This window comes from Megascapheus bottae, chromosome 8 (genome assembly GCF_031878675.1).
Source record: "Megascapheus bottae isolate mThoBot1 chromosome 8, mThoBot2.hap1, whole genome shotgun sequence".
In the NCBI taxonomy this organism is placed as follows: domain Eukaryota; kingdom Metazoa; phylum Chordata; class Mammalia; order Rodentia; family Geomyidae; genus Megascapheus; species Megascapheus bottae.
In genome coordinates this window covers 13029365-13044276 of record NC_143516.1, presented here as the reverse complement: position 1 = coordinate 13044276, position 14912 = coordinate 13029365, and the positions used below count along the sequence as shown (strand labels likewise).

Below are 14912 nucleotides of genomic sequence, written 5' to 3'. Positions count from 1 at the left end.
ACTTTGGTAACAAAACGCTAAAATCATCAATGAAGAGATTTCATCACATTAGAAAATTCTATGGATAAAGCTAAGATATATATGTAATATATATATATCATATATATATTGCATGCTTAGAGCCACAAAGAAACTATTATCTAGAATATATAGATAAATCAATCATATGAAAAGAATTATTAGACGTTTTAAATATAGGAAACATATTTGAGTCAATTTTATGGCTAAAGAAACCTAAAGCCTTGACAAAAATATAGTCAAATCCATAAGTAATCAGACAAACGATGCTTTGAATAGAAAGAAAATACCATATTAGACCTTTCTGATCCTAAACAGTTTGGTAAAAGTTAAGAAACAAAATACCATGTGTGTAAATTTAGACTGCATGAAATGGCAGACTTTATACAATGGTTCAAACTGGAAGGATATACTAAATAAAAGTGGGGAGATCTTGAGAAGAAAAAAAAAACACCAGGAACTCTACATAGACAAATTTTGCTAGTTGAGCACAATTATAGTAGATAGCTGGCACATTAAAATAAAGCAAATCATCATAGACAAAGGAGATATGACATGTCACACTGTATTCTAGCTTCTCTCTCAGGAGTTTTTAACCTCCCTGACTTGGAAATCTATCCTCCAAGATTTTTGCTTTTCTGTGACTTTCTACGGTCCCAACAATCCTATTTCCTAATACTAGTCATGGTTCTCTAGAGGAACAGAACAAACCTAAGACACAAAAATTTATAGAGATTTCTTAGGTTGGTTTATATAATTAGAGACTGGGATAGCCCAGCTATGACAATCTATTGAAGGCTGAAAAGCCAGAGAGCAAGCACTTGCGCAGTCCATGGAGCAGGAAAGTAAGGGATGAGACAACAAGTGGGCAATGCTTTTATTTTAACCCAAACTTTTTTTCTGGGTGGTCATGTTGTCTTGTATCTTTTCTCTGCCCCAATTTACTTAACAGAATTCATTACATCAAAAAAAAATCTGGGAAAGTATTTTATGAAACTGGCAGAACAAGATATTATGTTAGGGAAAAAAAAATGGCCTCCTCAACCTCAGACCACACAGAAACAGCAGGGGTGCAGGGGACAAAGAATATGGCTGTAAATCAGTCCAGCCAAGGGTAGGCTACTGAGTAGGAAGTCCTGCAGGAAGCTCTCTCCATCGGGAACTGATGCTGTGAGACAGGGCTGAGTCGTTGCCCCAGAAAGAGCCCAGAGCTAGCAAGATTCCTGTGCTCCTGTGCTTAGGCCTAACTCCCTAGCATAGTACTGCACACAGGCCTGATAGACTGAATGCTCAATCACATTATTTTTTTTTGCTGAGAAATACGGATGGTCTTTGACTTACCATGAAGTCGTACCCTCAAATAACCCATCATATGTTAGGGCTGTCAGCTCAATCCACATAATCAAGAGAAACTCAGCAGTTACACAACACACTGCAATGTCGGTTGTTCATGTGGCTTCCTGGGAGCTATGGCTCACTGCCTTTACCCAGTTTCACAAGAGACTCATGTCAATCATATGCTGCTAAGTGTGAAAGTGAGAGAAACCAAGTCAAATCTAAAGTAAGGTTTTGTCTATCGTATTGGTACGCACGTGAGTTGAGATATTGCAAGTAGAGAACCCTGCTCTAGTACAAAATAACCAATGCTCAGTTCTTCATTTAGGGAGGAGAGTTCTGAGGAGATGGAAAAGTGACTTTAAAGGTCAAAAAAGTCATCCACAACAGGGAAGTGAATCATAATCATGAAGATAGATACTAGAGATTTACAACAGAAGAAGGAAGAAGAGGAGGAGGAGGAGGGAGAGGAGGAGGAGGAGGAGGGAGAGGAGGAGGAGAAAAGGCCAGGGGGAAGAGAAACCAAGTGAAGAACTCATTCATAGAGCAACCTTCAGAAGAAAAGAAGTTGCGATGAGGATTGTGAATTCTTTTCAGGGAGGTGAGATTACTTTTAAACTTTCAGACTCCATATTTCCCCTTGATGAAGACAATGTCATGGGAAACCCCCAACAGGCTGGCAAAAAATACTAGCAAAGAGAAAAAATGGGAACTTTTTTCTACACTGGCTGGAATGAAAACAAAAACCTAAAATAAAAAATAAGGATGCAAAAGAGGCAAAAAGGAACAAGAAAAAAGGGAAAAAAGAACCATAAAATATTTGCATTGGATAAAAAATAAATTAATGGCATGCTACCCTAGTGTTCCATTTTTATGTGAAAGCAAATAACTGTGAAGTATCACCAACATAAACACTGATGAAAAGAGATTAAATGTCCTGAGAGGAAATGTCATCACATTACACAGTGTCAGTTTGCAATATTCTCAAAATGTTAATGACCTCCAGCTTCAGCTGCTTCTATCACTGAGATCCCAGGGGAAAGAAACCTCAGCTGCAGAACTCCCAAGGCGAGCTAGGGCCTTGTCCTAGCCCTTTGCTGTTAGCAGATAAAAGTTTCATTGAAAATGAGTTGGTGACATTTTCCCATAATTCAGAAGGGGCTAGATTTTATAAGAAGAAATTGGTTTTTTTTTACCAGAAAGTAGTTGGGTTTATCTTACCATTTCAATAATGTTCCAGACCTGATTCCGTCAGTCTGAGATACTCTTTAGAATAAATGGCTTCTATTCTTTCACGGTGACATTTCCCCAACAACAGTAGCATCTGCAGAAAATCTAGGAAGTGAGAGTTCATCATTGCACAAACTAATTCTAAAGGGGACAAAAAAAAGCATAGATCAGAGTGAATTTACAACTACTTCACCAGGACAAATCCCCTAATCCTTCAAGAAGTGTTAAGGTATATTCTCAGTGGCCACATCCCCTCATTAGTACACCACAATTTTTACTTTTGCCTCCCAGCTACATACAGTAAAAAAAGGCTAATATTCTGGGTTCTTCCACTGATCAGTTATCTTTTTCTACCTATTCTACTGAACCTTTTTTCCCAGTCAGGACCCGTGCCTTCCCATTTTATTGAAAACATTTGGCCATATGAATCTATATATCTGTTACTTAGAAAAACCTACATATCATGTTATCTAATATATAAGGATATACATCTATTACTAGAAAATGTCTGGAGTGTATGTAGACATGTATGGTCGGCCCAATTTTGCTGGTAGATTTTATTTAACTTTAATAAGTTTTACCTCTTAGAAATCTGATAACATTTGGAGTGTGTTGGGAGGCAGATAAAACATGGGAAACAATATGGAAACAGTATAGATAAATTCCAAATCTAGGGTCCAATTAGAATACTTAGTACATTAGCTTGAGATATCAGAGTTACACAACTTGACATTCCTGTTTTTTAGAGCATATGGATGGGGAGGCACTGAATAAAATATTCTATTTGTTCTTGAGTAGAGTAGTCACTAACTAGGTATCTACATAAGTTTGAATGAAACTGGAATAAAATTAAAAATTCAGTTTCTTCATGTGTTCAGGCAAGAACAATATGATCACTTGAGGCTACCATATTGAAGTGTATAGAAGAATAGTTCCATCTCTGTAGAATATATGGGGATTTCTCTATGCTAAGTTGAAGAAGTGGGATCATCACTCATTGGATACAGCACGGGAATTAACATGTTTGATCAGGAAACCTCCCATATGAGCTGGAACACAGGTTATGAAGATAAGAATGGCAATTAGCTCAATTTTCAGTGAATCTTAAATGCATTCATTCGGAACCAAGCTTTTGCTCAGAAGACTGGTTTTAGAAGGTCTAAACTTTGATCATGTGTGAACCAATGACTCAGAATAGCAATGAGACGAGAGGTGCTCAGCTACAAGGATGTTTTGTTTCTCTTTTAGTTCTCAGTACTCAAGCCACACCCTCGATGAAGGCAATCAAAATCTCTTGACAATTTTGAGCTGATCCCGGCATGTTCAATGTGCAGTTACTTAGTCATCTGTTGCCTTTATACGTACAGCATCTTGCCCTTCTTCCACTTCTGTCACCAATAGCCTTTTTCCTTCAGGAACTTCTTTTAGTATTTTCTGCCCTCTCTTAGCAGTTTCCCACACCCCCAAAAAATAGTTAATTACCTGGTTCCATAGGATATTCTTAAAAGCAAGACCTGGCCAATCAAATCTATCCAGTATGTCAGGTACAGTTCAGACCACATACCATGATTATACCAGAATATATGGCAGGCAAATGAAAGACTTCTTAGGGATTTTACATACATCTCATCTTGGCTTAGAAGTCTATGCTTTATCAAGAATGTCATGAATATTGGATGGCCTTGGCCATAACATCTCTGTGAATGTATTCTCCTATAGGCTCTACAACTACCAGTATGCTTTTATATGGTAAAAGTTAATCCCTACACCCGTGTACAAAACTCATGGATACATGTGGGTGAAGAGACACAAAGAAGATTCAAAATTGTGGGTAAAGAGACACAAAGAAGAGCGCAATGAATTCTGGGAGTTCACTGAGATCCCATACTTCGCTGGATTTCTTAGCTATATGACCCAGGAAATTACTAATCTTTTTTTTTTATTGCTCCTCCATCCCTTCCTCCACTTCATCTTTCTTTTTATTATATTTATATGAGATGGGTAAAAAAAATCCAGAGAAGGAATATTATTTTGCCAAACCTGTTTAAACATAGAGCTCTCTTTCTAAGAACAACTATTACAAAAGATTGTCAAAATGAGAGGCCCCCTTCTCTAAGTAGGCCCAACATGGTAAAATTACCTTGTAAACCTGGAGCTAAAGGTATGAGCTGACTTTACAACAGAACCAAATAACCAATATCAGAGTGCTTCAGGCACTCTGATACCTAAAAGGAAAAAGGGCAATGAGAAAAAGCCACATGGGAAAAATGAGAAAAGGATAATAGTATAAGAAGTTCTATCACTTTTACATTACATTAGTGTCTTGTATATGAGCACAAACTTCATTTCTATTGGCTACATGTCTCAAGCTCTAGGTCTTGTGACAGGTAAGAGCAGGTAGTTTTATCTTGGGTCAGGTCGTCATAAACCACTTCACTGTAGGTAGAGCTTTGGCATGAAGAAGAAAACCTTTCAAAGCTCACATATGTATTTAGTTTATTCTTCTCGATGTTTGTTTCAAACATCTATTGCACCTTGGATTGCTTCTTTCCTGGCAATCTCATAGAGTGTAGCTATTATAAGATGAACCTAAGACTACCTTTGATTCTCCTCACTTTGTCAGGCCTCACCTTCCTGGTTGATTACTTTGGCCATGACCACCTAACCTTATGAAAAGTGTGGCTGTGTGTGTAAGGGACCTTAAAGACCATTTCTTTTAATTGTCGGCAAGGTAGACAATACAAAGCACATATACATGCCAGTCTAACACATTCCTCTTTGCATCTAACTTTCTTTGTAATTTGTCTAAAGGGTTAATCCAGGTTGAGTATCATATCCAGTTTTGAACCTTTTCTTAGCTTCTGAGCAGAATGCAAACTACTCAGGTCTATTGCTCAGCCATTCCCATGTATGAATTCATGGGGCTTCTTGTATTTGTGCTAATAATTCGTGACAACCAAGAATATGTAGAAATCAGTGAATGTGTTTCATTGCATGAGAAAAAGTGGAGAGGATATTGGATGTTCCCACAGGAGGAGAAATAAGGCTTTAGATAAAGAAACTACCTGGTAGCAGAGGAGTTTTTTTTTTCTACCTAGCAATTCTCCATAGCTGATATATCCTGTCACATTTACTTGAAGACACACTTTCACCTTCTACTACCTCAGGCATTTTATGTAACTCAACCCAGGCAATTTTTGGATGCCAGTCTCTATAGGTTGTATTTGAAGACACTTTACAATATATTTCCACTTGCAGCACACTAAAATGTACGATTCAAAGATGTCTGACAAAGAAATCTGTTCCCTGGTAGGAGATTACTCTTCTTGTTCTAATACTAAATGGCACATTTTAAACTCTCAAAAATATGACTATTGCATGAATTCAGAAAAGAAAAATATTCTAAGAGTCTATAAGTAAAGGTCAAAAGCCAAGGGCAAGCCATGTGCCACTGGCTTACACCTACAATCCTAGCTACTAAGGAGACTGACATCTGAGGATAGAGATTCAATGGCATCCCAGGTAGGGAAGTCCATGAGACTTGTTTTCAAATAACAACCAAAAAGCCAGATAGATCAAGTGGTAGAGCAATAGCCATGAGCACATAATGCTCAGGAACAACACCTAGGCCTGAGTTCAAGTCCCAGAACTGCATACAAACACACACACACACACACACACACAGATGTGTGTAACTCTCTTCCTTTACCACATGAATGTATTTAAAAATAAGAAATTATTCAAAAACTTTCGACATTGAAGGAATTCAGTCTTCTGCATTGTCACCATGTCAGCCTTGCAATGTTTGCTTTTCATTGTTGTTCCTTGTGGGAGTCCGGTGGTCACAAAGACAATGTTATATATTATATTCAGTAACAGGCTATTTGATCATGAGTCCTTGATCAAGATTGTAGTCATGCCCAGATATTAACCCACAGACCTATGGCCAACTAACCTTTGATAACGGAATCAAAAAAATAGAATGGAAGAAAGACAGCATCTTCAACAAGTGGTGCTGGTAGAACTAGTTAAGCATCTGCAGAAAACTAAAGTTGGATCCTTCTTTGTCACCCTGAATCAGGATTAAATCCACATGGATCAAAGACCTCAAGGTAAAAGCTGACACTGAAAATTTTACAAGAAGGAATAGGAGATACATTAGGTCTCCTTGAAACTGGTCGATATTTTCTTAACAAGGACCCAGAAATACAACAAGTCAAAGAAAGTCTGGATATGTGGGACTGCATTAAACTGCAGAGCTTCTGTATGGCAAAGGACATAGCTAGCAAACTAACTAGAAAGCCTACAGAGTGGGAGAAGATCTTCACCAACGATACAACAGACAAAGGCCTCATATCTAAAATATATCAACAGGCCAAAAAATTGAATCACTCCAAAACTAATCTCCAAAATAACAACCATCCCATTAAAAGATGGGCCAAAGACTTAAAGAGAGTCTTCTCTGAAGAAGAAATACTAATGACCTATAGACACATGAAGAAATGCTTGACATCTTTGGCCAAAAAGAAATGCAAACTAAAACAACTCTAAGGATCCACCTCACTCCAGTTAGAATGGCCAGGATCAAGAAAACGAATAACAACAGATGCTGGAGGGGATGTGGCCAGGGGATCACTACTACACTGATGGTGGGAGTGCAAACTTGTTCAACCACTATGGAAAGCAGTGTGGCAGTGCCTCAAAAGACTAAACATAGAGCTCCCCTATGACCCAGCAATTCCACTACTTGGCATTTACTCAATTGTCCAGAAAACAAGGACATACTAAATCCACTAGCACAATGGTGTTCATTGCAGCACTATTTACCATAGCAAAGATATGGAACCAACCCAGATACCCCTCTGTTGATGAGTGGATCAACAAGATGTGGTATTTGTACACAATGGAATTCTATGCTGCTGTCAGAAGGAACGACATCGCCCCATTTGTTAGGAAATGGAAAGACTTAGAAAAAATCATATTAAGTGAAGTAAGCCAGACCCAAAGGAACACAGGCTCAATTGTTTCCCTCATTTGTCATAATCAGTAGAAACCTTGGGCTCTCCTAGCAGAGATTTACAATAGAACAAAACCTAGATACATAAGGCCAAATAGGATGACCTAAATGAAAGGACATCTAGGATAAGGAAACAAAATCCATATAATTAGTGACTGTTGTCCTTAATGTACTATGTTATCTCTCATCTCTTTTGCTCATATTGTTATCTCATATTGTTACAGTATTTCACCTTGTTATCTGATATATTGTATATATGCTTGATTGGTTATTTGAAATAGGATAGAGAAAGGGGGAAAACAAGATGAGGGGCAAGGGTGGGAGGAGGGAAATGGGAACCAAGACATGAGAAAGGTTATCAATGTTTGTGAAGTAATGCACCATCTAGGTGGTAAATATAATGTAACCCTTCTATTAAGTACAATTAAAATATATGGAAAAAATTTTTAAAAAAAGAATCCCCGACATACTAGAAATTGGGGAACCCCGGTGATCTGAGACTTCCTTGTGAGTTCAGGACAGGACAGTAACCAGGCAATAAACTAAAAAAAGATTATGGTTATGAAGATGTATTATCTCAAATCAACTGTTTCCTACTAGATAAAAATATCTTTCCCATATTGTCTGTCAATCCATTTATTGGAAATTTAGATATGTATCATACACATAGAGAGATATCAGATATATGATGTATATTCTCTAAGGCTATAAATTTCTAACCTTTTTCAATGACGTCAATTTGTAACATAGAATTGGATAAAAGAACCTACAGGTGGTAGAGGAAATGAGAATCATTTCAATTCTGTCTTTATGTCCTCACTCATCCCAGAGATTCCAAACCATGAAAACTGTGAGTCCTGAATTATTTCCTTTGTTGGCTGCCAAATATAGTATGTCTAGATGACTTGAGAATGCAATGGAGTCACCATATAACTGAGAGGTTTCTGTGTCTTTTACATCCTCGATAAAAATGCAAGTGTTCCTGGAAGATGAGACATTTTATTCAAGTGTGGGGATTAGATTGTCAATTCACAATTGAAAAGTTCAGTCCACAGCAAACCTTGTAGGTTGGGACACTAGAGGATAAAGAAGCAGAAACAAATGTAGGCAAAGAAAGCCCTCCTTCTCCCCTTAGGCTATATGTAACCCACTAACATGCTATTGATAAGTATTAAATGAAGAGTCTAGAAAGAAGAATGATTCAAGGGTCAGAGTGCCTTCTTAGAAAGTGTAAGTCCATGAATTCAAATCCCAGTACTATGAGAATCAAAACTGGAAATCAAGAGATAGCTTTAAAATAAATAGTTATAGCTGGGTGCTGGTGTCGTGTTGGGGCCTGACCTCCATCTCTGAGGCCTGATTCTGGCTCAGCAGCAATTAAAGGGCTTTGACCAGGCATTCGGTCCTTTGCATACCTCTCTTAAGGCATCTCTGTTTACGTGACTCGATTGAACCCCCCGCAGCTTCGCGGTTCTCGCAGCAGCTCAGGTCTCACACTTTCCTGCACCTGTCCTGCCCAGTACCTGAAAGCCCCACCCAGACCCTTAGTGGTAGCACAGAGCCCCTCTTCCTATTGGCTAGCTTCCCAGTTCCCACTTTCTCTTACCCCAACAGTATATAACTAATTCTCTGACGCAATAAAGAGAGAACATGAGAGAACAGCAGATCAGATCAGCAGAGATCAGCAGAGAGACCTGATGCGCTTTCACGGTTAACACTGCTTCTGACTCAGCGTGGTTTTTTCTTCCCAGGTAATTGGGGGAGGACTGGGTCATCGACACTTACCATCTCGCTCAGCTCCCGGGGGACTACAGGCTGGCCCTGTGTGTCCCTCCCCGTTCCCGTGTTGCTGCCCCAGAGAGAAGCAACAGTGGCTCATGCCTGTAATCCTAGTTACTCAGAAGGTTGAGATCAGAGGATTGCGGTTCAAAGCTAGCCCAGGCACCAAAGACCCTGAGACTCTTCTCTCCAATTAACTACCAAAAAAATGAAAGTGGCACTGTGGTTAAAGTGGTAGAGTGCTATCATTGTGTTAAAGAGCTCAGGCCCAGAGTTCATGCCCCATGACCAACAAATAAATAAATAAGTAAATACATACATGCATGCATACATAAATGCATAAGTAAATGAATAAATACATAAATAAATAGTTATAAATCCACCAACATTTGAACATATTCTGAGAGACAGATTTCCTTCAAAGTCTTGCTTTAAATACTATGATTCATTATAAATTATTTAGTAGTTACAATTATTTGGCAAAAGTAGTGTTTTATACATTTGTTGTGAGAGTTAAAAACACATAGCTATAAAGAGTTGAAGCCAAGACTCAAATCTAGGCAGTGTAGCTTTAAGGCCCATGATAACCTTTCATGATGCTTCAGCTCCCAGAGACCTAGAAAATCATTACAGCTCATTCCAGACCCTCCAGAAGTTAGCCCCTTCTGAATGGTAACATTCTCATTTCTCTGATCCTTCTGATTATTTTAGAGGAATGTAGCAAGATGCCCTTCTAGAGAGCTACATCCTTCCTGAGATGAGAGTGAGCCTCCAGTTTTACAGCCCAAGCTCTAGCCAGCTGAATAAGGATCTTGCTTCATGGAAGGAGTTGTTTTCAGGTTTGCTGTGCACTTCAGCAAGGGCCCTCTTGCTGCAAAGTGCCAGGAAATGACACACCAATAAATTTTGATACTAATGCCATTCATCTTCTTGAGCTGGCCTATGAAACCTGGTCCTCTGCAAAGGTCATCCTGTGGCCAGAATGTTAAATCAAATACTTTACTGTGTAACCTGTTCTGTATCTTTTACAGAATTGTTCAACTTAGGATGCTCTCATTAATGATTTTTTCCTTGTCAGTACTGGAGCTTGAACTCATGAACTAGGTGCTATCCTTTAGGTTTTTCCACTCAAGCTAGGTGCTCTTCCACTTGAACCACACCTTTATTTCTGGATTTTTTTGCTGATCAATTGGAAATAAGCCTCATATACTTTTCTAATGGAGCTGGCTTTGAAATGTTATTCTAAGATATCAGCATCCTGACTAGCTAAGATTACAGGCATGCACACCAGCATCTGACTATTATTTTTATTGGACAACCTGATGACAGCATTTATGTAGATGAGCTAGTTTGGAATCAGAAGAACAAAGTTAAGCTGGAAAATATAGTTATTTCAAGCTTTACTATTTCACTTAAGCAATCAAATATTTTAATATTTGAACAATTAAGAACAAAGATGAAACAGAAACATAAATGAACAGTTTAGAAACAGGTATGCAGGTACATATGGCTAAATTATTTTCAACCATGGTAATAAAGTAATTCAGCATGGACACAGTCTTATTTTCAACCAATATTGTTTGATCAATTAGGCATCCAAAATAACAAAAAAATTGACTTTACACTGTGAAATATAACTAGAGATGCAATATAGATCTGTAATTTTAAGATTTACACAATAAAACTTCTGTTTGGAAACAAAATATAAAAACTTGTGACTTTGTATGAAAGCAACTTTCTCATTTAAGCATAAAAAATTACTTAGTGGAACTTCATAAAAATGAAAACTTTTATTTCTCAAGAACATCTTAAAGGAAATCCACACAATAAGAGAGAAAAAACTGAAATATAAACCTGTTAAGTGGCTTATCTACAATACTTAAAAGAATCCTTCAACTTAATAAGGAGAAAACAGCCCTTCATTTAAAATGAGTGAAAGACTTAAATTAACATTCAATGAAGAGTAAATAGAGATGAAAAATAGGCACAAAGAAAAGATAGATAATATAATTCATCGTTAAGAAAATGAAAATGAGAATCACAATAACATAGTGTAGATCCACCAAACTAGTTAAATGTAAAAGGCTGAAATTACCAAGTGTCACAGGAATATGATATAATCCAAGTCTATAGACAATGAGTATTCTGGGAAACATTTGAGACATCTCTTATAAAGATAAATGTATATTTACTCTATGAGTCTTAAAATCCTCTTTTAAGTATATTGACTCAAGGGAAAGGAACACATATCCATAAGGCACGTACAAAAATTTGCTTGTAAATACTTATGGAAGCTTCCTTCATATCCATCAATAATGAAAACAAAATAAATATCCTTCCACTCGTGCATGGGAAAACAAAGTAGAAATGTACATCATATCAGAGTACTCAATAAGAAAGAAATCAGTTGAAAACACTTGCCTCAATATATATAAATTTCACAAGTGAGTACAAAACATGGGAAGGGGTTTGTTTGTTAAATACATCATTTGAAACATGATGTAAAAATCAATGTTAATAAATTCCTTAAGAAATGGAAAACATGGGAAGGGGTATCAATGTTGAAGAAATGTACCCACCACCTAATGAATGTAACAGTAACCCATCTATATGTTACCCTGACAATAAAATAATTACAAAAAAACCCAGTAAGTACAAAATGGCAAACACCAAGTATTTATGAAATGTAGATCTATCGAATCAAAGTACAGGTGCATGCTCTGTATCAGTTCTTGTTTTTAAATTGAATATTAGACAAATGAAACCTTAATGATTCTAGCAAATGTGTGTTTGCTTGGGACCAGGGGGATTGGTGAAAATAGTGGATAACAAACAAATACCTAGAAATTTTGACATTATAGAAATGGTCTCCATAATGATGTTTTGGGATTTGGCTACCATTTAAAGTTGTATATAGGTGAATAACTCCGACAAAAACCAAAAGGAAAACAAAATAAACAGGAAAATGACTTCTTTATGAAATAATTATGCCCTTTGCCAAAATCCAAATTTAAAAAAGCATTAAAGAGTTTTACTGAGAAAAAAATTTCCGCCAAAATATTTTCTACTTTATGTTAACATTTTTCAGAAGACACAAAAATAATAGTAGGAAGGAAGGAAGAGTTTCAAAAATAAGAGAAAGACCTAAAGACCAAGTAAGAGACAGAAATAAAGACAAGAAAGAGAAAGAGAAAAGAAATTTTGTGATTGACTTGTGTTTTCAAGGCTTCACCAAGTTCACAGTTCAAGTCCAAAGGTGGAGTGCTGGTATAATCATTTCTTCATACTGTGCAGTAAGTCTTTTTAAATTTTTTTGCCAGTCCTGGGCTTGAGCTCAGGGCCTGAGCACTGTCCTTAGAATTCCTCAAGGCTAGAGATCTACCATTTGAGCCTCAGCACCACTTCCAGCTTTTTTCTATGTATGTGGTACAGAGGAGTCGAACCATGGTCTTTGTGCATGCTTGGCAAGCACTCTACCAGTAGGCCATCTCCTGGCCTTTTACAAATGGGGACTTTGATTGATTGGATGAAACCCATTCTCATTATGAAAGTAAATATATTTTACATGTAGTCTACATATTTAATGCTAATCTCATCATCAAGATAGCATCACAGAAATATCTAGAATAATATCTGACCAAATATCTTAGTCGTATGATCTATTTACATGGACACATGAAAAGAGCCACAAAATTACATAATTCTATTATCAATGTTAAATCATTGTTTTTCGATCTAAACCAATTAGATAAAAGTTACAAATTCTACCATTTGGAGGGTGAGAAATTTCAAAAATTAAATCCTCATCTCTCCTAGGTGACAATGGGTGCTTTTGTAATTTAACCCAGTCATGAATTACATGCTCTTTTGATCACAATGTGCTAGAGAAAGTATTAGGGATTAAATATTTCTTGTGAACTTTCCCTGGAATTTTTCCAAGCCCAAGATATTTAAGTACTATATATTTTTCATGTTTATTTTTAGAGTTATGTAAAAGCTACAATAGTTTTAAGACTTACTTCACTCTTGTTCCATGACAAGATGAAGTCATAGAAGATAGGCAGAAAGAATGTAACATCTTATAATGAAATTCCCATGTGTTTCATCCTGCTATTTATTTCAAAGAGAGGACTGTGAAAGGGAGTGAGCAAAAGAAACCATGAACTTCAGAAAAATACTTGAGAGGTACAGAAAAAGTCATGTAAGAAAAGAAAATTTCATGGAAGGATCAAGTATGGTTCATCTACATTAATTAATTACATTTTCCCCTCCTCAACTACCAAAAAGAATATATTCAGTTTACAACTTCCTCATTGTTTTCTAAATTTTCAGTTTAAAGGGACAAGAACTTCCCTTTCCTTTCCATTTAAAGGAAAAATGTACTCATTTCTATGTCATTTAATTTGATTTGGAGCTACATAGAAAGAGTCACTTAGCAAACACTGTTTGCCCAATGCTCTTAAGGAGAAAGATGGGACGAATTCATTATGTATTACCTTTTTTCCTGTACCTAGCTGGGCTGTGGTCTCAGAGCAAATGCAGCCCTTTGGGCCTCTGTCTACAAAATTAATATACCAGGTAGATACAACTGTGACAGACAGAGGTATTAGTAAGTATCTGAATCACTGGAGATTAGGAATGTCAGCTTCTCCTGATGTCTGCTGTTGCTAAGTTCCAATGATTCCTAGCAAGTCCTCTCATAACCACAACCTTCATCCTAGGCCTAACTCCTTCCTGTGTCCTGGTTGCTTACCTAGATGGTCTATGCACTATAGCGTGGACTCCCAGTCACACAGGAGACTAAAGCAACGACACTCCATGACTACAGAGAGTGTCCAAAGAATCTCAGAAAGCAACAAATAATGGCTCATGCCTTGCCTTATGATGTTCCCTGACATTCCCGAAATAGCAATACTTAAAAATGAAGAAAAATATATACACAAGTACCTGCTCTAAATGGTGGAGACAACAATGGGCACCAAATTTTATCAACATTATTAACCATAAAAAACAGCTACCCTTCTTGGCTTCTGCAAGGGCAGCAATTAATATGATTACACTTAATCCTTCTTGGATCCAGTATGGTAGCTATTATCCTTCTTAAATGACAGATCAGAAACGGATTAGTTAAAGAAATTCAATCAGTACAAGTCAGGATTTGCACCACTGTCAAGAACAAAGACTGTAAAATTGTGCAACATTTTGCACCACTGTGTGAATCCAGTACAAAAGGGCTAATTTATAAACTACTCAAAATGGAGAAAGGAAGCTGGGCTCTGATAGATAGCTCAATCCTGTGTTTATAGCTACAAAGGATGCTGAGATGTGAACATTGATGAAGGTTATAAGCTGGTCTTGACAAGGTGTGAAATTCCTTAAGACTCATTTTTAGTTAACCACCCAAAGGGGGGGGGGGAGCCAGAAGTGGGGCTGTAGCTCAAATGGTAGAGCACTACTTACCTGAGCCAAAAGTCCCAGGGACAGTGCTTAGGCCCTGAGTTCAAGCCCCTGGATTGCCAGAAAATGAGGGAAC

General features: G+C 37.3%; 1 long non-coding RNA gene across 1 annotated transcript in view; it reads right to left on the bottom strand.

The window, feature by feature from the left end:
* LOC150059555 (uncharacterized) overlaps window positions 1–14912 on the bottom strand; it is a 138703-nt gene that overhangs the window by 27070 nt on the left and 96721 nt on the right. The window contains exon 3 of the long non-coding RNA XR_016536387.1: window positions 2575–2688. This is a non-coding gene — a long non-coding RNA (uncharacterized LOC150059555). The remainder of the gene's footprint in view (window positions 1–2574; window positions 2689–14912) is intronic.